This window comes from Belonocnema kinseyi, chromosome 2 (genome assembly GCF_010883055.1).
Source record: "Belonocnema kinseyi isolate 2016_QV_RU_SX_M_011 chromosome 2, B_treatae_v1, whole genome shotgun sequence".
In the NCBI taxonomy this organism is placed as follows: domain Eukaryota; kingdom Metazoa; phylum Arthropoda; class Insecta; order Hymenoptera; family Cynipidae; genus Belonocnema; species Belonocnema kinseyi.
In genome coordinates this window covers 61866382-61890767 of record NC_046658.1, presented here as the reverse complement: position 1 = coordinate 61890767, position 24386 = coordinate 61866382, and the positions used below count along the sequence as shown (strand labels likewise).

The 24386-nt window shown below is 32.5% G+C and overlaps 1 protein-coding gene across 1 annotated transcript in view; it reads right to left on the bottom strand.

The window, feature by feature from the left end:
• LOC117168023 (nucleolysin TIAR-like) overlaps window positions 1-24386 on the bottom strand; it is a 1157331-nt gene that overhangs the window by 542693 nt on the left and 590252 nt on the right. The window lies entirely within an intron of this gene.

Here is a 24386-nt window from a genome sequence, read left to right as displayed (position 1 = left end):
AATTAGCACAAATGGTAAGTTCCGACAGTGCCTACAAGTGTGCCTACTGGCCGCTAAATGGCAATACCGGTTTCATATGTATACACCTGGTATATATATAACTTATTTACGAATTTTCATTTGGATTATACTTGTTTGACGATGATCCCGAAAATGCTGATTGTTTTTACGTATTTCTAATGGTTTAAGAGATCTTTCTAGAAAGTTACAATTTTTTTAAAGCAAACTTTTAAGGGCTATACTCGTACAGACCCACAGATTCTGAATTTTTCAAATAGAAATAACTAATTTAGTAATTACAAATTTTTTATTCATCTATTTTAATCTTATTTATGAGCCAAAAAAGGTTCGTACTAATTTAGTAATTGAAAATTTTTCATTCATCTATTTTAACCTTCTTTATGAGCCGAAAAAGGTTCGTATTGAGGCAGGTTTACTTGAGATAAGTAAACTTCGTCTTAGCTAAGACAAGACTCGACTTGAGACAAGTAAACGCCGTTTTACCTGGCGTGGCCATAAAAGTAAGACGAAGGCTTATGTCTCAACTCAGTTTTGAGACGCAGCCAGACGTCGATGCCTTGGATACGAACTCAAGACATAACCAAGTCGAACTCAAGTCGAAGCATTTTTACTCGGGTGTGACTATGATTAAAATTATTGTAAGGAGGCGAAACATTTTTTTTAATTTTCTGTTGTTTTTTTGCGTAAAAGGCAGCTGTTCTTTTTCTATTGATCATTCTTATGTGTTCAAATTCAAAAATCAAATGACCTTGAATGAATATTCTTTAAACAACAAATACGTGAAATTCGGTTTCACATTTAATTCTGGATTTAGATTTAAAAATGTTAGATATTTAATTTATTATTAATTCGTAAATATTACACTAAATCTGACACTAAGTCTCGATAAAATGTACTCAAATAAAGAAACTTGATTTATTAATTAAGTACATTTTCTTAAGACAAAAAGAATTGTCTGCGACCAAGAAAATATTGTGCTCTTTGTACTCTTACAAATATGTTCTTAATTCGTGCGAAAATTTTTTCCACGTAAAAGTAATATTCGATTCTTATATGTAGTTACAGAAGTTTTTTCAGTAACTTGGAAATTCTCTTGCAGAGTTTTAAGATTGTTCGAACAATGTGTCTGAACAGGCATTGGAATCTCTCGAGGGTGCGGACTGCCGACTACATTGGGGTCCGGAAGAAGAATCCTCGAGTCCTTTCTTTCCCACTTCCATAACATCCGCTTAAAATATGACATCTTACTTGCAGGATTTCGCTTCAGATTTTTCAGTGGCTTGGTTAGGTAAGCGTATTGCTTCGCGGCGATCTTTGAATAATTTACGTCAAATTCGATGTGAACCGGTGATGCAGGGGAGGACGATAAGAGAGGGGCTAGTCATCCTAAATTCTCGATAATACGAATCAACGTATTCTTACTCCGCAATAGACATACGTACACGTGGATTGAAATTTATCATAAATAGTCGTAATAGATTTATAGTCGAATATTGACCATTAAAATTAACCCCAGTCACATCAGAAAATTTCAACTTGATTATTATAAGAACATTACACCCTTCATTATTAAAGCGTTTTATTATTGGAAACTCAATTTATTTCTGACATAAATAAGACAAATACTACTTAAAAATATATTTGGACATGGAAAATATATTCCAGGCTCTGAACGTTTGATGTGTTAACCTGATATTTTGTGTGTTATGCATCATCGATTGAATCCAACGGAAAATTCCAATGCATACACTGGTCTCTAAATTTGAATCAGTTACAATTTTTACGAATTTAAATCAGTCACTGAATTCTAGCTATGAAATAGTTATTTTTTACTAATATATCAGTAAAAATTACTAAATTATCAGTAAACAGTAAAACAGGTCTAAATTAGGTGAGAAAAAATCTTCGTAAGGGTCCAGATTGTTTTTATGAATATTTTGCACATCTGCATCAATTTTAAACTAATGCACTTTTTATTTATATAGCGTGATCACATAACTTCATTTTCAAAATTTCCTGTCTTTTCCAGATTTTTATTTATTATAAACAGATTGGAATAATTTCATGATGATAATTTTAAATTTCTTTACCTATTTCTACCAAAAAAGATGACTTTTCTTTGAACTTTGAAGCACAATGGACGAATTTTTAACATAATATTTAAACATTTAACCATATAGTTGTATTTCCAACATAAAAATATAAATTTCTAGCTAAATCCTAAAGTAGTTAATATATCAAACAAACAAAAAGATGAAATTTCTACCTAAATAGTAGAATTTTAAAAATATAAGGACAAATTTTCAACCAAGAAGATTACTTTTTCTACAAAAAAATGAGTTTGCAACAGTTTAGGTGAATTTTCAAACAAACAGCATTATTTTTAACTGAAACATATACAATTTCAACAAAAAATAAAGAAGTTAAATTTACAGTAGAAAAATTAAATTTCTACAAAAAAACCAAATAATTTTCAACAAAATAGTCCAATTTTTAAACCAAGAGATGAATTTTCAGATAACCATTTTTCAATTGACAAAGAAACAAAAGTTCATCTAAATTGTTAAACTACAAGCCTAAAAACGGAATTTCTGTCAAGCATTTGTATTTCTAACCTAATATAAATGTGTAAAAAATGGTCATTTTCAAACAAACATTTACATCTTTACCCAGAAAAGAGGAAATTTTAAACCAGAAAGATCGTTTTTCGTAAAGGCTTAGAAGAAATCTAAAAGAATTCAAGTGTATTAATAAACTGTACTTTAGGGTTTTATATATCAAATCATAAGCTCTCAGAAAAATACAGTTCTATATCTTTCAGTTCCAAAAAGTATATTTATTTGCACATATTTATTTGTATATTTATTTGCACGCAATTAGATGAGAGTAAATAGTTCAAGCAGTGCAATCTTTGCAGAAGTTCGTGCGATGTTCATTACACACCGGCTTTTCACAGATAGCGCAAGAATACGACGTTTCTTAACATCCTTCGATGGGCATATCGCACACCTTTTTCTTTTTTCTGACTTCATAGATATACATCTGTAAATGAGGATTTATCCAAATCTTCGAAACACAAACGCGGTCACACAGGTGGTGTGTTTTGAAATCTTTCTTCCTCTGAAACACAATAGTCAATTGAAGCGTTTATTTGAAGTTCAGTTTCCACTACCAAGAAGTTTTTTTAGCGAGGGGGGTCATCGTTGGGTTTTGGAGATAATTAAGCGTGAAAATTTACTGGGTCATAAACGACTCACCGGTGTGACGAAGGTTTAAACAAGAAAAATTTACAAAATATTTTAACTTTTTATTAAAGAGATTAATTTTTTATTTAAATAATGAATCTTCGGCAGAAGTATTAAATTTTCAACAATGAAGGGTGACAAATCACAAATTACTGACTAATATTTAAAAATTAAAGTCTTCATCTAGAAACATTTTTAACGTAGAATATTTAATAGATCCCGAGTCGAAATTAAGACCCTACTTTGAAGTTGCAGCTCCTTCTTAGAACCTCCTTTGACGCTGTTTAACCTTGCTTCAATAATGACCCTACATTTAATCTTTTGAGCTTAAAATGTTCGAACTTCATGAAAATAAATTAAACATTATTTTTTACTTAGATTAATTGAACTTATCGGTCATCTTCATGACTGAATTAAAACTTAATTAACAAAAATATTTAATTCAAGATTTAACCTGATTGTTAATAATTATTTATATATAAATCAATACTTCTTTGAAATGCTTAATCACAGAAAAATATTTTCTCTTAACTGAAAATTCTGAAAATTTGTTAGTCAAAACCTACATGCCATTCGAACCACCAAAGCCAAGATGAAAAAAACTAATTCTTGACCGTCTGCATCAGGGGCGGCCAATGCAATGGGAAGTAGGCGGCAATAGATACCCAGAAGTACAGCCGCGTACAATTGGTCTGTAAACTAGATCGCATGTGCATGTGTGAGTGCACGTATATGTATATATAGTTCTTTCATGTTTCTTCGTTTGATTATAATTAAAGGAAAATGCAAGACTTAAAGCAAAATTTGAAGAATATGAGACAAAAGACAGATAAGCAACATTTTTTAATGCCTTTTAAATCATATTTCCATGATTTTGACCTAATTCTTTCGCATAGCAATACGCAAATGAGAATTTTCAAACTCAAGTTTTTCACATTTTTTCAGGTTGTCAGTCGCACATGACAGTTTTTAAATTCCAGGGCTAGTATTCAACAGGGTTGTGCAGTGACGTGTCACTCGGGGCTTCTGACTATTATACGTAAAAAACCTGTAAAAAACGTAATAAACGTAATGAAGGTGTTAAACTCGTATGGAGCATAATATAACATAACTCTTTTGAATTATGCTTATGTGTACCGACTTACATTGTTGTTGTTTATCAGAACTCCGCTTGACATAAAAATATCACCAACAATATAAAAACTGACACCATTCATTTTAGAATTATTATTTTGACTGCTTTCATCTAATTGCATCAGGTTTTCTTCTGATGCATTCATAATTATAACGCACTTTTTCTGAAAAAAGTTTTGAAATCAGCGAAAATCCTTGAATGATATTTTATTTTCAAAAGTTCGTATGGTTTGAAAATTCTCCTGTGGTTTCTTAACCATTCTCTAGCCGTATTCAATAATACGCGATTGCATCCCTGACCAAACGCAAAACTTTTACCATTTTTTTTTTTTTAAAGGAAGGAAAAATCTTCCCAACATGGATTCCTCGGTCTGTCGCCTCTATTCATTGTCGAAGTTGTAGAATGATCACTTTTTTTCATTTGCTTTAATGTCATGCATACAACATAATACCGCATACACACTACCGGTGCTATTTTAAAGTTATGGAACGAAATGTGATAATGTCGACGCTATCTTGAAAACGTATATTACGTTTTGTACAAAACTGAGGCCGTAATATACGTATGTAAATTACGTCAATAACCTCATAATTTACCTAAGGTATATTACGTGCACAACCCTGGTCTACAATGAGAGTCTTAAACGTCAACGTTCGAACATATATGCGTATTTGACATCATACGCATGTTGTTTTCAACTATCCGGACTCTTTCGCTGAATCGCATTTTTCGTTTTCTCGCTGCGACCGTTGCTGACAACGTGCGTATGGCGTGAAATGCACGTTCGACCGTCGACGCTTTCGACTTCAAAAGTCTACCTTCCCTTGTACAGTTCACCCGATGTCGACAGCAGCGCGCGTACAATTGGTCTGCGAACTAAATATGATCATAATGGTACCCGGCCGTCTACTTACCATTGCGTTGCCCGCCCCTGGTCTCCATCGGAATTTATGCCTGGGCGTTCGAAGAAATTTCCTCTAGATTTTCTGCATTCAACGAAGTGAAGTTAGCTGGTCTTTTAAGTGGAAATGCCTAATTATGTATTTAGACATTCATAACTTTTTCTGTACATTCCCGGCTTTAGTTTGAATGTCGACGGATTAGTAAGTTACATTAAGAAGTTATAATTTTATTCTAAGTGATTAGTACGCACTGTTAAATGAAAGAATGTTGAAAAGTAGTTAAATATTATACCAACTAGTTTCCTTATTAACCTTCCAGCGGGCGCGCTGTCGTAAAATTTACTACAATTGCCCAAATACTCCTCCCCTACATGAACCACTTATTATTATGCGCTGAGATTCCACCTATTCCAAGATCAATCTCTTTCTGAACTTTAGGCAGACGATTTTGCAAAGAATATATATGGATGGTATTCTGTACTATTTCATGTGATTTTTTCCACATTTATATCGTTCCACATGCGGACCGAATCGCTAAAGGCTGACCAAAGGTATAAAATGGGCCAAATTATGTTACTCTGAGGTTTTTTGGGTCGCTGAATACGAATTCGATATCAAAAATTTATAAAACAAAATGGCGGTTCCAATATGGCAGACGAGTACGCTAAATAAATTAGGGGTTGTTTTTGGGGGTTGTGGAATATTATATTGGGGTTGGAAACATAATATGGGGTTTTGTTAAGGTGGCGCTTGTGTCTATTTTTAATTTGAAAATTTTACGGCTGTTTTACAAGACGACATTTCAGAATTGTTTTGTGAAAAGTGATAGGGGGTGAATTTCAAGGGGTTGTCGAATATTATTGATGATTTGGGAACGAAACATAAAGTCTTTTGAGGTCACTTGTGCGACTATTTTCAATTTAAAATGTTATGGCTGTTTTACATGGACAGAATTTGAAATTGTTTCGTTCAAAGTGATAGGGTTGAATTTGAGGGGTTGTTAAATATTATGAACAAGTTTAGAACATTACCTGGGGTTATAGTGATGTGAACCGGGGCTTCTGTTTTCAGCTTAACAATGTTGTGGCTGCTTCACATGGACACACTTTGGAATTATTCTTTCGTCAAGTTGGATAAACCCGAATGACGTAAAATTTAAGACACGCGTTCGCTCATGGGAAATTTCAGGGCGCACCCGCTGAAAGGCTAACAATGATTTAGTCTAATATTGCAAAGCGAATAGTTGCTTTGACAGGTGTTCAGGTGGCTGACAACGCGCTGAAGCACTCCACAACTCTCGGCATGAGTCGAAATTCAGTCTCTAAATGATACATTCCCCTAGATGCACAGATGTGCAGCTACGTTTAAAGGAATAAATTTAAAACAAAAAATTCTCTGAAATGCTTATTGGGGACCAATAAAATTTGAGCTGCAATAAATTCAATATCAGCGTTTTTCTATGTAGGGGAGAGAAAGGATGGAAAGAGAAGTGAGGAGTGGGGAAATAAGGGGATAACTAAGGAGGGGACAGGAGGGAAAGGGGTATTTAAGATGAAGGGGGGAGGAGTGGGTAAAAGGAGGGAAAGTAGGGGAAGAAGGGGAGGAAAATTATGAAAGCGGGAGATTTAAAAGGTTTAATTAACATCTTAGTATACTACGAAATCCTTTTTTGCAGGGGCGTGACGCAAAATTTGACTAATTTTTTAATGTTGTGCCCTTCCTTCTCAGATTTATCTGCCCTACATAGAGATTCACTTACTCGGAACAAACAGCCTTTGAAATGTCCCATTCCCTTCCAAATATGTACTTCAAGTTTTGCGCTATATCATGATGCTCCTATAGATGAAGGGAAAGCTCAGAGAGTGAGAAGTGCTTTAACAGAGTGGATAGAACGAGAGAGCAGGAAAGCAACGTGTCTGCCAGAGTATTTAGTGCCTTAATGCGAGCAGACTGGAACACAGACTGGATTGGCGTATATACGGCGGGGTCCGACGGACCGAGCGAAGTAATGAATAGGGTGTTAGAGAAACACGGTGTAACTGCTAGTGGACGGTAGCCCAGCCACCGGGCGATGTGAGTTTATGTACCTATTTACTCTTGCGTAGTCTCTATAGATTCATACAAATACATTGCCACTCATACTCTATCACCTCGAAGCACGTGACATTCCTCAGACAGGACCAGTTTATGATTTACATGCTGTCGAATCCATTCCTTCGAATACTTCCATATTTTACACGTAATCCTCTAGATGAAAAGTCAACCACAGAAGCAATCAGACTGTTTACAACTATAGATGGAGTAAACTCGTTTTATGGAATGTCGGAAGAGACTAATTTTAAATGGTATTGATTCAGTTAGTTATTATTATTACACCATTAAGCCATTTCCCTTTCGAGGTAGGCGTGACTCACTCGGCAGGGGAAAGGAGTAGTGTGTGGAAGGGATAGAGATTTTTCAGATTGATCCAGAATTCTTGTGCTATTTAAGTAAATAACACGTTCGTTCCGCAACACTGCTCCGACCCAGGTTGCTGATCAATCTCTCTAGCAATCACCCCAAGCGAAGAACCTCACGAAGTCGTTATGTAAGATTCCCCACGATTGCAGATTATTCTATCTCGATGTGAAAAAAATAATTATTTTTCAGTGTCTTCAGAAAAATATTTGGGTTTCGAAAAATTTTTATTGTGCGAAAAAAACGGTAGACTTTTCGAAAAAATCATTTTGTAAATTTATGAAATAAAAATTTCAAATTTATCTGGAGAACCAAATGAGATATGAAAATTCCATCCAAGATTTGAGAAATTTTTCATCTGATCATGGGAAAAATTTCGTATGGTAGTCGCACAGAATAAGCGTGTTCTACTGCTTGTGGATCGATCGTAAAATCTCCTTTTGAGCGCCGTAAATGGACCTCAATATGCCTGCAGGGTTCGTCTTACTGCTAATATTGTTATAAACAATTTTTTAAATTTCGGTTTTCTGAAATTTTTATTTTTATTTTTAAGATATTTATTAAATTAACATCAAGAATTTTTTTCAATATAAAATTTATTTTATTTAAACTCTACATATGAAACTTAATCAATAATAAGTTTCTGATGTTAGATATTGCCTTTTACTGGTGAAATAATTTTTCTGAAGAAAAAATCTTTATAAAATATATTTGATCGGTAATCGGTAATATCTAACATCAGAAATCAATTATATAATTACGCTGGTCGACACAATAACATCAATGATTAAATTAATCAATAATGGGCATTATTAAAAAGTACAATACCTCCAAATTTCATGACCCTATAGTGCAACCTGCTTTCGAGTTATCGTAAAAAGAGTACTGTTGACATACACAAACACAAATACGGATATTTTTCAAAAACCTGATTTTTGTACTCAAGCATGTGAAAAATAAAAGTTTAAAAATTTTCGTCGTGACAAAGCTTCCTAATTGAGAATGGAAATGTCTCGAGAGAAAAATTTCAAAAAAATGGAGACAAAAGCTCTCGCAATTCGCCGCGCTCCTAAAACTAGAACTAGGCCTGAATATTTAATTCATTATTAATTCATTAATTTAATCGAATTTTTAACGTATGTATGTCGTTGATACTAGGACTACATAGGATTTATATTAAATAAATTTCTTTTATTTCCGAGAAAAATGCTATTAAGAATGAATAAAAATTGAAAGGTGTGATTATTTTTTAAACCTAAATTCCTACTAATATTTCTTAATTATTTTGCAAGCCTTGTGAGCCATTTGAGTTTTTTTCGATCTCTTAAGTTTTTTTTAAGTTTTTAGGTTTTTTTTTGTCAGCGAGTTTTTTCAGTCTGTGAGTTTCTCTTAGCCCACGATTTTTTTTTAAGCACACGAGCTTTTTTTATCTTACGAACTTTTTCTTGACGCGGCTGCTAAACCCGACCCGACCCGCACACAAACAGCTTGGCTCGTGTGTTTAGAGATTTTCACACACCTAGAAAAATTGATTCAAAAAACGGGTTTAAAAAGAAATCAGAACAAAGAAATTCTGATTTAGATAACCCCAGGATGGCTTTTTCGTTTTAAAAGATCTTATTACTTGTATGTGTCTTATGATTAAAATTTCATAGCGATATGAATTATTATTTCCGATTTTAAATATCTAAAATTGTGCAATTATGAACTAATAAGCTAATGATACATTCTATGACAAGACACCATGAGATGTTTGTAAAAGAAAAAACCGTAATATAGTCACTGAAATCCAGCTCAAGAAATCCACTTGAAAAAGAAAGTAAGATTGAAAAATTACAACGGTGCATTTTTGTAGCCATTTTTCCAGGAAACTATTTTTCTCGGTTCTTTCAACATTTCACGTCGGTTTTAACAGAACTAGAAATTTCGATTCATTGAAATAACAAATACTGATTGAAACCTGAAATAACTTTAATATAATAAAATTAAGATTGTATTGAAACAGCGTTATAACGTATTTTGGAAAGACGAACATATATCACAATTTACTAGAGGTGAATGGAGTTTCATATAGGAATCCCAAAAGAAGAAAGCGCGCTAAAGCGAAGTGAAATTTAAACTTGCTTGAAAGAAGGTACACTGGCAATAGAAATTAACACTGTTTAATATTTTGAGGATTGTATTGATATGTATTGAAAATTTATGTTTTTCAACGAAAAAAGACTTTACAGTAGTTATTTACAAAAGTGGATTTAGTGATTTTTCTTTTGTCAGTATTTTTTTCGTGTGAAAATTTTAATATTTTAAAATTTATAATAAAAATAATATAAAAATTTGCAAGAGTAGTGGGTCAAACCTGTATTTTCATTACTTAATTTGCAATCTCTTTTTCTTTTCTAATTCGAGTTTAAAGTCAGCTGCTAGTTTCACCAAAATTAACTTTACTACAAAATTTACATTTTATGATATATCAGATTAATCTTATAATCTTTATTTTCATATAAAAAATAAAGTCTATTAAGTTTATAGATGCTCTTGAAGCGACTATTAATATTATATTTCTTCAAAGAATTGTTAAAGCTTGTTGCATAAGGTAATCAGAATATATTTGGTAGATTTAACCAAATATTTGATTGAGCCAACCAATTATTTTTCATTGCTAAATCGACTAAATGTCAGGTTATGCGCTGGTTTGAGCTGTTTATTACTACCATGTATTACATATAAGTGGACTTAGAATAAAAATAAGTTATTACAAGTGAGCTGTGTGGTTTGAATGTAAACTATGCAATTAAATCAATTATTAATAATTTGCAATATCAATGAAACTATGGTTTCCATTGGAACAAATTTTTGGTTCGAAAGGAGCTGCAACAAAAATAAACCCCACCTGCTGAAAAGGAACCCTTAACGATAAATGAGCTCTAAATGATACCACACTTGGGGTTGTAAAGGATCTCAATTGTAATTGAGCTTATTTCTAATGAAGATATTTTTCGCTTTGCCTACTTTGATATTATGTTTAATAAATAACACAATATTTACCTTAAAGCACACATGTAATGGAACTCTGATGGACATAACTTAATGAAAATAATTAAATTAGAAAATAATATCGCCATTAAAATAGCTATAATGACTTGATAATATCGTTTGCAGTTTATGTAGCAAAGTTGTCCAGGGCGCTCTAAACGTACCCTTTGGATTCTCTGAGAGGAATCTATTGGAGCTTAAGGTCTAAATGGTACAAACTTTTATTTGAGACGCAGCTTTAGTGAACCTCTAGTTGTTGCTGTGCTTCATGCATGTGGAGTACTTGAAAAAGAGCAATATTATGTATTTTTCATTAAAAAATACTCTTGCTATACTCAAGATATCAAACTATTTAAAACTATTTTTTCATTATTTGCTGGTGTATCTTTCAATTTAAAATAGACTTATTTTATATCCGCCAACGTACCCTCCTCTTCTACACCATGCCAGGTCTGTTTGAAAAGTGTCCGACCTTCTGCTCAAACTTTATACCTACTTGCGCTCATGTACAAAACTGATATTTATTTTTTGTCTAACCACGTACGCGTCACAGTTTGCGAAAACCGCGGCCACGCATGTTCTGAAACCATCGTCATGGTTCAGAAAATATATGGAGACGATTATATTAGTGTTATTTAAAGTAAGGAGTGATTTAGGTGCTTCAGAAATTGTCGTACTTCAGAGAAAAGTGATCCTCGCTGTAACAGCCCCGCATCGGCAAAACAACACAAAATGTGGAACTAGTGAGATTGTTAATTGATAGGAATCTTTATTTAACAAATAAAAGAGATATAGGAAGACCCGGGGCAAGACTTGGTCTGGTTTGTGGAAGTGTGGCGACTGAGTCCTTAAGCACGCCAATGCACCTGTCCATTCGTCGCAGCTTATTCAGAAATTTCTGATGAAACAAGGCCTTATACAACTCCGACATCCCCCATACTTCTCTAAACTGGCTGCCTGTGATTTTTGGCTATTTTCGAAATTGAAGTATCCTCTGAAAGGAAAAGGATTTAGAGGCATAAGAGAAATAAAAGAGAATGACACGCAGCAGCTGCTAGCTATTCCAAAAAGTGACTTTAAGGTATGTTTTTGAAAGTAGGAAGATTGTTGGGAAAATGTTGTAAATAGCAAATGAAAGTTCTTTGAAGTGGATATTATCCCCACTGTCCACAATTAACTCTTACTCCTGACAGAACACAAAGTTAGGTACTTTCGAGAGAGACCTCATTTATTTCCAATACAACAAATTTAGAAAAATATCCTTGGTGTTAGCGTTTTTGTTAAAAAAATTGCAATGTGACCGTATGCGTTGACAAAAGCTTCTATTCTCGGTTTCTAGGTTTGATTACTTGCTCGTTGAAAAAGAGTTCGAACTTCCTAATTTACAATTATAAAGTGTTAAATATTTGTATTTAAAAATTGCAATTCTTATGCGAACTTAAACTTAAAGTTTCTGCAAAAATATGAGAATTTCGGAGAGAAACAAGAAGATAGTATACATTATTGTACAGTTAAATGTGTGTTTTGATGTGTATAACATTATAATTTGTTAGATTGGTAGGTGTATTTTCAAGGCAATGTTCTAACTTGTGGATAGGGTTGCTGGGTATATTTAGGTATATCTTGTTGACGATAATTGCGTACATACAAGTCAAAACAAGAATGAGTTCGTAGCATGTATACGAATCCAGAAATTCAGACACACGTCGCTTCCATATGCTGCCTTTAACACTCGGTCTGGAGTCGGGTCTCTCAGCCTCCGTTTATTAAATTCATTTATCTTTCAGCAAAATCATGTTTGTGTACCATGTACTGCTCTAATTGGAAGCATTAAAAATAATTTCACCCAACACGCCTTGCTACTCTGGCTAGAGTAGTATACTTTAGTTTCACTAAATCCGTGGAATAATTCAATGCAAATGTCTCTTGTTTTGAAACAGGTAAAAGTTTAATTTCAAACGACTATTAAACATCAGAAATAATCTTTGTTTAAAACAGAACAAGATCAAGATACGCTCCTACGTGATTAGCCTTTTTTTATACAGTTATTACTCATTGTGAGAACATATTATGGAAAATCTTGGTGATGACTAACAGCGAGCTTACTTTTATTAGCGATGTCTGATATTATTAATTTTGTATTAAGATAAATATCTGCGCATGAAAAAGTATGTGTGAAGTGAATTCAAAGTTTACAGGTCTTCTGACTCTTGAAAATGTTTATATAACATAATATAACATAATATTATTGTATGGTATTTAAAAAAAGTTTCTTGTCAATGTAATATCTTAAAATTGTTCAATTTTTAGATCTAGATTTTTAAAAATCATTGATTTAAAATTTCAAAATAGTAAGCTTAAATATACTCCATGGTTCGTCTAAGTTAACCTAAGTTTTCTTTAGCTTTTTGGGGACAGAGTTGCTTCCTGCGTTTCATTTCGCTTGTGGAATTTTTCAAAGATAAGTAAACTAAGCGAACAATCAATTAATGTCAAACTTTACTGTTACTCGCAAATTAAATTTTTTGAATTGTTTTTTTCTTTTAGGAAGGAGTTGACGTTGTTTTCAATTCAGGGTAGACCTGTGCAGCGTCGTCCGGATTAAAATTCCTTGCTCTGTATAAAATTAACAAGACGTGGAAATTATGTTTTTTTCGTGTCTATATTATTGTATATCACATTTCCATGAGTATTAATTATTGTAATATAAGGATGGTTTTTCTAATTGAATCACTCCCAACAAGTTAAACTTGGAAGGCGAGGTGCCGTATACAGGGACAGCAGTAGTTGCAGCTTTTTTGTAAAAAATAGAAAAATCTTAATATTTTAAAACTTGATGGCGAGAATTTTATGCTTTTAAAAATGACGTGTAAACGTATCTAGTAAGATAAAAAGTGTTTTGCTGTTGCTCTGAAAATTAGTGATAGTTAAGATAAAGTCTTTTATCTTTTGAAATTCTTCTAGGTGCGGAACATCTACTGATTAAGTCATAGAAATAAAAATGAAAAAAAGAATATTTACTGTACGAACATTACAAAATAGAATCCTTCGATATGTTTTTGACGGGTTTATTTTTTAGTTGAAAGTTAATTCATATTATTGGCTGAATTGTGGTAGAGTTATTATCCAAAAATTTGTCAACTTGATTGGTCGCCGCTACCTGGATGAAGAATCCTTAACTATTTTCTAAATATATTTTAGATCTAAATGAGGTATCATTTTTCAAATTGCGTGCTTATAATGATTATTACAATGTGTCGTGTATCAGAATTTATAAATTTGCATGCTATAAGTACTACAAATAATTTTTCAATTGTTATATTCCCACCAAAGAATCTTCCATTATTTTGATGTCAAAACTGCTTTCTACGAAATTTCTCTTTTGCGACTTAAATTTTTATGATGTGTTTTTATAGTATCATTTTTCTGACGAAATGGATTTATTTAATGCAAAAAACATTTAAAATGGCTAAAGAATAACGCTTTTATTTTCAAAGACGTCTTAGCCCCACTGGTTCGCGCTGCTCCGATTAACCCTACTGAAAATTATTTTTTGTAATATTTGCCACGTGTTTTGTGCTACATTACAAATCTTATTGTTTAAAATTGTACTTGGACTGAATGTTTGTTCACGTCCTTCTCGTACATTCGGATGATACATATTTATGACGTAAGGCATCGGCTGCGTGTGTGTACCTAAGTACAGTTATATTATTTGCAAAGCAAATAGGACGTCATGGCACTAAGTGGCAACGGCAACGTCTAGCGCAACTAATCTTCTCCTTATGAATTCTACGTTTCGCTTGGGGCGCCATTGTCTTGATACGTGTCTTATTCCTAGAGCACTGAAAGCGACACGAGAAATTCTAATGCTCCTAAGATAAAGGGACAAAAAGACAGTCTTTGTCAGAAACTCTGCGTACAGCAAACAAGTATTTTGGAAGGGTGAGCACTCTTAAATAAACAAACCAATGAACACGGTATTAAGCTAGCGTGTTTCGTGTTTAAAAGACACATTGAATTGATGATAGGAATATTAGATCGTTGCACGTTTTTGGTGTTTTTGGATACTTGAACAGTTGGCGATGAAATTATGATGTGTGAAATCTACGGGATGTTTATAAGTTACATGTTCTTTAAAATAGATATAATTTTAATAAGGGTGGTTGTTGGATATGTAGTTAAGCGTCGAACATATACAGTGAAACTGCCATAATTTGAAGCGCTAATCATTTGAAGTTTCGTTTTAGCCTCTGCTGAAAATCCTATTCCATCAGTGTACAAAATATTCTACAATTCATATTGTGAAATTTCGATAATTCCAAGTTTTCGCTATTTCAAATCAAATTGAACGTGCCGAGAGAGTTTATTGTTTCCATAATTCAAAGTACAAGAACTTTAATTATAGGATATCTAAAATATGTATAACCCATCTCTAAGATGGTTAAAGACATTTAAAATTGATTTTTTTGTCCAGTAAGTCTTTAAAAGTAATAAAAAGCAGTAGGGAATAATAGCTGATATTGAAATCGGCTTAATTTAAATTTTTCGTCTGTAGCCTGAAACTGATTATTATTTATTTGAACAATTATTTATTACTATAAATACATTATATATTAACATTGTATATGAGTATTGGTTATGAAAAACCTTATTTGATCGACTTCTTCCAGACTATTTATTCGGCAATGTATAGAGGACCTTTCGCGATCAGACCGATTCCCTCATCGGATGGAGACGGAGGGTACACACGCTGTCATCCTTCTAATAATTGTGGTATTAAACGACTCAAAATTTTTTCGATTTTAATCTTTAAATTTCTACGTGATGACCGAAGATATGCTAATGAGAGAATCGGTCTGATTCCAAAACGTCATTTATACATTGCCGAATAAATAGTCTGGAAGAAGTCGATCAAATAAGGTTTTTCCTTACTAATAATAATTTGTTGTTTCCCAGGCGTGTTACCCCGAATTATGGAAGTTTCACTCTATGTTCGTTTTTTAGTTTAGTGATTTAATTGGCTGCATATTATTTCCGGTGAAAACATCTTTAAATTTCTATTGAATGTTGAAACTAAAACATTTCTAACATGAAATTTTTATTATTTTCAATAACATAGCTTACAAAGAGTCCTTTATTTGGGATAATTTCTGTTTTAAAAGTTACAAGATTTATATTGTTTACCCGCTGAGCTTCCAATCTCTTAAAATTTTTAATTAAATTAAAGGATTCCTTCATTTTAGTTGCAATATTGTACATATTTAAGTCTATTTAATAAATTGAAAAGGAATATTTCTTTGGTATCAAATATAGTGTTAATAATACTACTAAAATGTAATTTTAATGAAATTTTACACTACCTATTTAATGAATAAAGCTTTACCATTCGATTTTAGAGCTAAAATAGATTTTAAAAATATTATTTTTAAACGTAACGAAGGCTTAGCACACCATTTTTTTAAATGCATTGTGCAATACTTATTTTCCCTCAGACATTTTATTTTCATTTATAAATTGTTTCTACTGTCAGTCAAATCCTTTAAATAAAAGAGAGATTGAAAAGATCATTTTCTTTTATATAATTGAATATTTTAATAGCATTAATATCTATTCAGGCACAGTAATGTTCATTTATATTGTTAGATCAATCTAAAACAAATTAACATTGTTCATTTTATTGCATTTTGATATTTTCTCTTGATTTTCATCTTGATTTTCATCTCTTGATTTTCACCTTGAATGCGTTAATTTTAAGCTTTTCAGAATATTTGTACTTGATATTGTTCTATTATAAAAAACCTCAAACTTATAAATATCCTGTTTCTCCTTTGCTAATTAGATTTTCAATGCTTGAAACCAAAATTATTTAGCCTCGAATGATTTAATTACGAATCGTTTGAAGACAGTTCACAGTTTGAAATTTATTAACGATGAGATTTTAAATTTTATCGAGTTTATCGGTTATAGGTTAAATAGAATTCGTTAAGTATTGACAAAATTTTTCGGTACATCCACACTTCTTTTAAATTTTAAATTCTCTAGTCTTACATTTTGTTTCATTTTAAGAGATTGCCGTTGTTCTATAAATGTCGTTATAAATGTCGTTATATATGTCGTTATAGTGTGAAATTGTTCGATTCTTACTACTTTGGAATGGATAGTGTTCAATTTCAACCCCTAATTTTGTACTTCTTAAATTTTTAATGCTTTACTCATGAAAGTTTCTATACGTATACCGAAATTTTTGTATTTAGAAAATTTAAGATTCTTCTATTTCAAACATTTTAGAATTTGAGAGGTATACTTTCGAACAAGTTTGATTAAATTAACAAAGTCAAATCATGGGGAAAACCCCTTTTACCCCTCAAAGATAATAAACTCTTCGAAAATTTTTTTTTTAGTTTCCTTCACGCCATATAGTCTCATACAAAAGCTTCCAGATTTCAAAGTTTATTTTCTAATATCCATACACTCAGGATTGAAAACTGATTGGTGATGTCATCATATAGAGGTTTACATTTTTCACTTAGTTAAATATTCATTACTTTGGAACGGCTCCTTTTAAACCCATTTTTACTGATATGTTCAGTATATCGAAAGAGCATTACCACAAAATTGGTTTCCAAGGTAATTTTCCTCCTGGCATTGTTTTGAAAAGGTGGACGTGGAATTGCGGAAAAATATAGCGGAGTGCGTGAGACAGGGGCTGTTGGTTCAGAGGTAAGAGAGACAGAAACAATTTGAGTCCGCCCCAATCAAATCGCTGCGGCCTGTCGTATCCGCTGGATACTAAAATTCCACTCGCTTGAAACCAGCAGCATGCGGTACGTGATGCCCTCTCTCACTCACTCTCGTCCTCTTTTTCCGCCCTCAAAGTGTCGCATCGACAGGAATTTGCATATCCGCTTAGTTTATTCTTTTTCGATATTCGAGGCAACGTTACGTTGAGTTGGTATGTAGTGCCATTGCGCTTCGGTGCGGCCCTCTGTAGCTAATTTAGAGCCTTGGGGGTACCCAACGGTTCTCTTCGACCAGTTCTGCGGCCGTTACTTGAGAGTGCTACGATGCGAGGGTTCGCCAATTTAGGTTCTAACCTATCCACCCACCTGCTACCACCACATAGACCCTATTTTTCTCCTCCTTTTATCTATCGCCTCAGGCATCATCTAGTATATCCTCGGGCTTACTGCAGAAGATGGTCGTTCCGTTTCAATCCTGTTTCCTAACTTTATTCTCCTTTTAAAAGTTTAAGTAATTACTGCTAGTCTTATAGTGGCGCAGTTTCATAATATAGGAAACCAATTTTCTTTCAGCACAAGAAAGCAGCAGGTATTAAAAGATAAGGTTTTGAAGAAAGTACCTGCGGGGCTACTAGTACGTCAGAGTCACTTTGAAAATGGGTTTGATTTTAAATTTTTGTTCTTGTTTTACTTTATTCCTGAAGGAAAATGGAAAATAATTACATAGTCAGCCCCTTTTACTGAAATACAAAATCAGTTACTTCTGGTTTTGGAATTTTGCTCATCGCACTTGCCATTATGAGTCGTAAACTCATAATGATCCTAATTTAGAGAGCTTTAATTTCTAATCAAACTTTCAAATTATCCCATTTCTAGCGTTTGATAGGCTTTAGTAAAAAAATCTATACAATAATTCTAAACGTCTCTTGATACTATGTTCAATGTACCTGATAATTATACATTAAATTGATACATTTATCATTCTTAATGTACCTATATAACTTTAATTGAACATTTTATTTTTATATGCGAAATTCTAAAAGAGTTCCATTTTTGAGACTATGAAACTAAAGATTTTTTAAAGCTTAAATTAGAAAATATTTGGTAAGAAAGTTCTCTATTTTTGGAGGTCTCCAATTTCAAATTTTACAATCTTGTCGTTTCAACCTTTAACATGAAAAATATCACAGCAATCTCACTACTAAATATTTCAAAATTTTATATTAGAAGCCCTGGTAGAATTTTAAATTTATTATTTTTCCTTTTTATATTATGAATTTTTTGGTTTCCATTTTAAGTCTATTAAATAGTCTAGTTTATTAAATTTTGTAAAATCGCTAAATATCACATTCAATTACATAATAGATGTACAATTTTAGTACTATTATTTTACAATATTAATTTTACAATTTTAGGTGTCATTCGAAGATTTTAACACCAGTCATTGAAAATAGAATAATTTTTTTATTTGAATTTTTTTTAATATAAAAAATTTCAAACTTAAATTTAAATCAATCAATTTCGAATTGGACAGATCCCGATTATGAAATTTCAAACAATGCAATCGCATATGGCAATCTTGTTTGACACATTATCTTTCTTAAGTTCTAATTTTTAGTTTCTTATTTTCATTAGAAGTTCTAATTCTTATTTATTTTATAATTCTAGAAAAAATTTTCTAATTAATTTTAATCTTGAAGTTTTTATATTTTTATGTAATTATAATGTAAAATTTATGAAACCCAGAAGCTTTGAATTTGAAATTTTTTGTTTAATTTCCACTTTTCAATTGTCAGATGGTAATCGCTTATAATCGAAAATTATTTAAATTCAAAGTTCTAAATTTTTTAGGCATTCAATTTTGAAGGCTTAGAATCAGAAACAATAGAATTTCAATTCCTTTCTAATAAAAAGTCCATTTGTCAAAATTTAAGTCTGAAATTCTCCAATTTTAAGAGCTTTTTATTATAACTTTTTCAAATTAAAACAAGAAAAACTTGAAATTTTAAATTATCGAATTTAAAATAGTTAAATGAGTTACATGGGGAGGAAGCTAGAAAAAATTATTTTTAATCATGCTACTATATAAAGTCTGACTGGTCGTACACTTCGTATTGATAAAGTAAAATTTCATAATCTCGAGCTATTGTACAAAAATTGCTATGCTTTACATATATTAACCTATGAAATTGAAAAGTATTGAATTCCAAAATGATTACTAAAAATAAAAACAAGCCTGCAATTAATTGTTTTGTATTTCTCAAGTATTTAGAGTTTTTCACGTTGGCCCTATTCTCTGTGCTCAACCCCATTATTGAAATACCTAAGATTATGTCACATTGCACATGCTTGCTTGCGCAAATAAGCGAACCAGTGCTCACGAATTCTGTTTGAAATACTGACAGAAGCACGCGGAAAGCTATCGGCGAGCCTGCAGGCGCCTAATTTAAATCATCTACAAGTGTTTGTTTTGAACAATGTGAATATTTAAAACTATTGGCATTACATAAGCGACCAACAACAACATCTATAAACTTTATACCAGTACGTTACTTAAAAATGCATCGCAGAACCAATATTTCCTCTTGGAACAACTCTGATAATACTAGATTGAATTATGAAACACAAATGCTATACTCTAACAAAGGTTAGTCGACTACAGAGGATTTGCACAAAATATAAGGGGAAATATTCAAATGAAACTAAGCAGGCCATGTGCTCAGAATGCCTAATTAACTTTGAGCAAACATAACTCTGGATAGAGACTATACATTGGTAGCGATAACAGCGGAACACCGCAGGCAAGATCCGGAACAGATGATATCAAGCAAACTGCGCTGATCCAGTGGTTTTGACAACTGGACAAATACAAACGGAATTAATTGTAGGCTATGCTTCCTTTCTAATTGTGCATAATTAAGTGGAGATTCAATTAAAAAGAACAGTAAAACTGCGCTTTAACTTCGGACAATGACCTATAAAGGTAAAATCAGATAAACATATAAATGTCCCAAGTATTTAAGTAGTCGTCATAAATCAAAATTTTAATTAACAAGGATTCCTATAACGCAGTTCAACTCTCAAGAAATAATAAGTTCCTAAATTTTCGGTTTTCAATACCAGAAATGTTTTAAACTAGCAACAAACATGTGTCTATTTTTAAGTAAAAGTTATGTATCGTTTGTGGCCACTTTTACACACAAAAAATCTTTGAATCACAACAGTGAGTTTACCCCAGTCTAGTTTCGAAGTTCCCAAATAGGCTACACAGACTGCAGCCTGCGGCGCTATGTTTGATAACCACATGTCTGTGGATTCTAAATCGAGTGTTAAATTTCTGTTAGCCTAAGGGCAGCAAATTTTTCTTAACTTAGGAGCGAAAAGCACCTAAATCCGCAGAACCCTACAGAAAGAAATCTGAGTTTTCTTTAGCGAAATAGCCTGGCCAATTTGAGTCTATAAACAAAGTCAATTTGAAACAAAATAGTCTCTGAGATAGTTTGAGAGATTTGGGTCCTTTGCAAGATCCTTTCAGTGGTCTTTTTAAGAGTGGTGCGACGGTAATATAATGTTCCTTTTGTATTCGTCACGTACCGGGCGGGCAGAGTTATTTACAGTAGTTGGGCGTTGCTAATCCGCTCTCCCTTTTTAAATTTCTCTTCAAATTATTAACACTTTTTTTCAATTGATGAATTTTCTCATTATTATTATTTATAATTATAACTTATATACTGATATACAATTTTCTAGTTTAATTTCAAAATGTTGTCTTTTTTGACGTATATCATTCCATTTACGAGAAGCGTTCTATTAATTCCAATTTTAAGCATTGAAAAAAAAGTTAGATATCTAAAGTCATCGAAACCCGTAGATCCCGAATAATTATGTTTCAGGCATTAATTTATAGCATTAAATTCATTAAATTCAGGCATTAAATTATGTTTCAAATTAAAAAAAATCTACTTCTAAATTTTAATTCGAAAGCTTAACAAAGGACCCTTGAGTGTCGGCTACTCTATTGAGATAGCCTCTCTGCTTGTTATTTATGATCATATTCTTATTTCAATTTCAGAAAGGATATTTTAAGGGCAGTCGTCATGGGCGATCGTCTTTTCCTCCACGTCTAGCTGCGTAACCTTCCCCTTCTACTACGAAACGACACTACCCCTCACTGGATTCGAAGTTGCTTCAAGCCCTCGATGCTATGTCCCCCATAAAGATAATGTATTTGTCTGTCAAATTATCCATTTCCTCACTATTTCCACGCCTGTACCTCGATTAAAAATTCTAATAGGTCGACGTGGTCCCTGACATTTTGACAAGTTTGAGAATATAATCGTTAATATAGGTAGATTTTCAACAATTGCAATTAAAATAATAAATTTTTAGAAGCTCCCCATTAAATTAATGAAGTGATTCCAAATAAATTGTCTATTGATCCTTAAAACTTAGTTTTGTAGAAATTGTTGATGTACACAGTGTTGGCTTTAGAGTCAGGTGAATTGAAAACAATTGAGTTGTTTCAAACGTGTTGGCACATAATGGCGATCCTTATCAGTGAGTTTTCATAAATCTGTGAAAAGTACATCATTTCTTGCAGGTATGCACTTTTTCAATTGAAAGCACTATTCTCAAGAAAGAAATCTTTTAACGAAGAATAACTAATAAAAAAACAAATAAAATGTAGTAGGAAAATGTTGTAACAAAATTTATGAACAAATTTTTTTAAGTTTTTAGAAAACACTAAGTCAAAGAACTCTTCAAATTATTTCTTAGCGATTTCAATTAAATCCAATTTTTTAAATTAAAACCCTTAAACACAGCGTTTTTTATGTAAGAGAAATAGTGTTAATTAATGAATTTTTCTGGTATGATGAGGAATTATATCGGTGAAAGTGAAATTTTTTCTCTTGAAAGTGACATTGTAGTAAAAATACAAAATTAAAAAAACTTTGTTGCTAAATAATTATTCAAATATTCTTCAAAAACTTTTCTTTTCCTTATGCCGCCGAAAAGTTAATTCACATTTTTTCACAGTGGTAAGAATAGAGATTGTCGAGGAACATTGTAGTTTAAATTTTTCCTCGATTTCTTATATACAAATTTGCCTTTAACGACGTATTGTATCTCTTAAAATTTTATAAATTTTGATTTTTCAAAATGTTTATAATTTTGATTTTTGAAATTGAAATGTACTGAGTTTTCTGTTTTAAATTACTTCTGTGAATGAAAGCATTTACAAAATTACACTGTAGTAAAAAATAAATTTGTAAAAAAGAACATTTAATATATTGAAATGACTTTCTTGGACATATTCATATGTTTGAATTAGGAATAGGTATAAGTTGGACGACAAAGGGATTCTCTCTACAGGGGATGTAGTATCGAGGGCCTGGAGTAACTTCAAATCCAGTGAGGGGTAGTGCCGCTGTACACTACAAGGGGAATGGTACGCAGGTAGGCGTGGAGGAAATGACGACTACCCGTCGTCATAGAGTGTCGGCTATTCTATTGAGATAGCCTCTGTGCTTGTTATTTATGATCGTATTCTTATTTTAATTTCGGGAAGGATATTTTAAGGGCAGTCGTCATTTCGGGCAGATGACAATTCCGCCACAGCTACCTGTGTACCGTTCCCCCACTACGCGGCGTCTACTGACCCTGTCGAGCTGCTGCCAGTGAGCTGCTCCCACTTAGTAAATCACAAATATGATATTCGAAATCTACGAATTATAACGATTCCAACGATATGTTGTTTGACTCATAGAGTTGAAAAAAAGTTTATACATGTTTGACACAAAAGATAATATGTTCCTTCGTTTAGAATATTTGGTGGCCCTGAAAAGGGCCTGTTTAATTTGTAAATACGCTATTATACTACTACTACTACTACTAACATCTGGAAAAAATGTTCTGATTATAAATGATTGCATAAATTCCACTTAATCTTATTAATAGCGTATGCTATCAGTTCAGTGGATGCGATAATATGAAGATACCGATTTTACAAAATAGAAACGAGAAATCTTTCCGAGTTCGTAACCATCAATCTGATTTTGAATAAATTCACGCTTGTTCTTGGAGTAAGAATTCTGGTACTGGAAAGGTACCACGCCTGCGATAAGTGAAATCTGCACCCGATAATTCGCGCACTGGACCACACTTTTTTTTGCAGCATTTTGCAATCGTATCTTGAAATCAAGAATTATTTCTTCTGGATCCAAGCATAGGCCTTTTTCTACGCATAATTTTTTAATTGATTGGAAACACTCTTCATACGTTGTTTCGCGTTTGTCTTTTAGCAAGCAAAAAGCTAAAGGAATATAATGCCCGTTAAGATAACCGTGAATACCGAAAAGTTGCTTAAAAAACTGAGTGCAAAAGTTAAATGTACCGTCGGCATACAATTTCATTGACTCAGTTAGGTACTTTAAATTATTTTCAGTGGAGAAAATGATCATGTTTGATTTCGGATCATTCATGAGAACAAAATCTTCATCAAATTTATTTTTTATTTATTTATTTTTTCATGAATTTCGGCTAAACTTTTAGGAAGTGAGGGTAAAACGTTTTGACGGGCCCTGTATGCAGCTTTTCTTACATTCGCTATATCATTAACTTTCAAATTTCGATGATCACTTGTTTCACATGAGTTTATAATTTTGGCTGGTTTCTCGCAAGGTTGATCTACTGCTTTTTTTTACGCTTGACGAAAGAAATTGGCGTTGCAAAATTTGTTTGTTCACGAGATCATGGTTATGGTATAAATTGCTAAGGCTATTAATACTTCGCGGAGATTCACCGAAAGTACGTAAAAAAGAAGTGCATTTTTTATCATTACATCTCCATC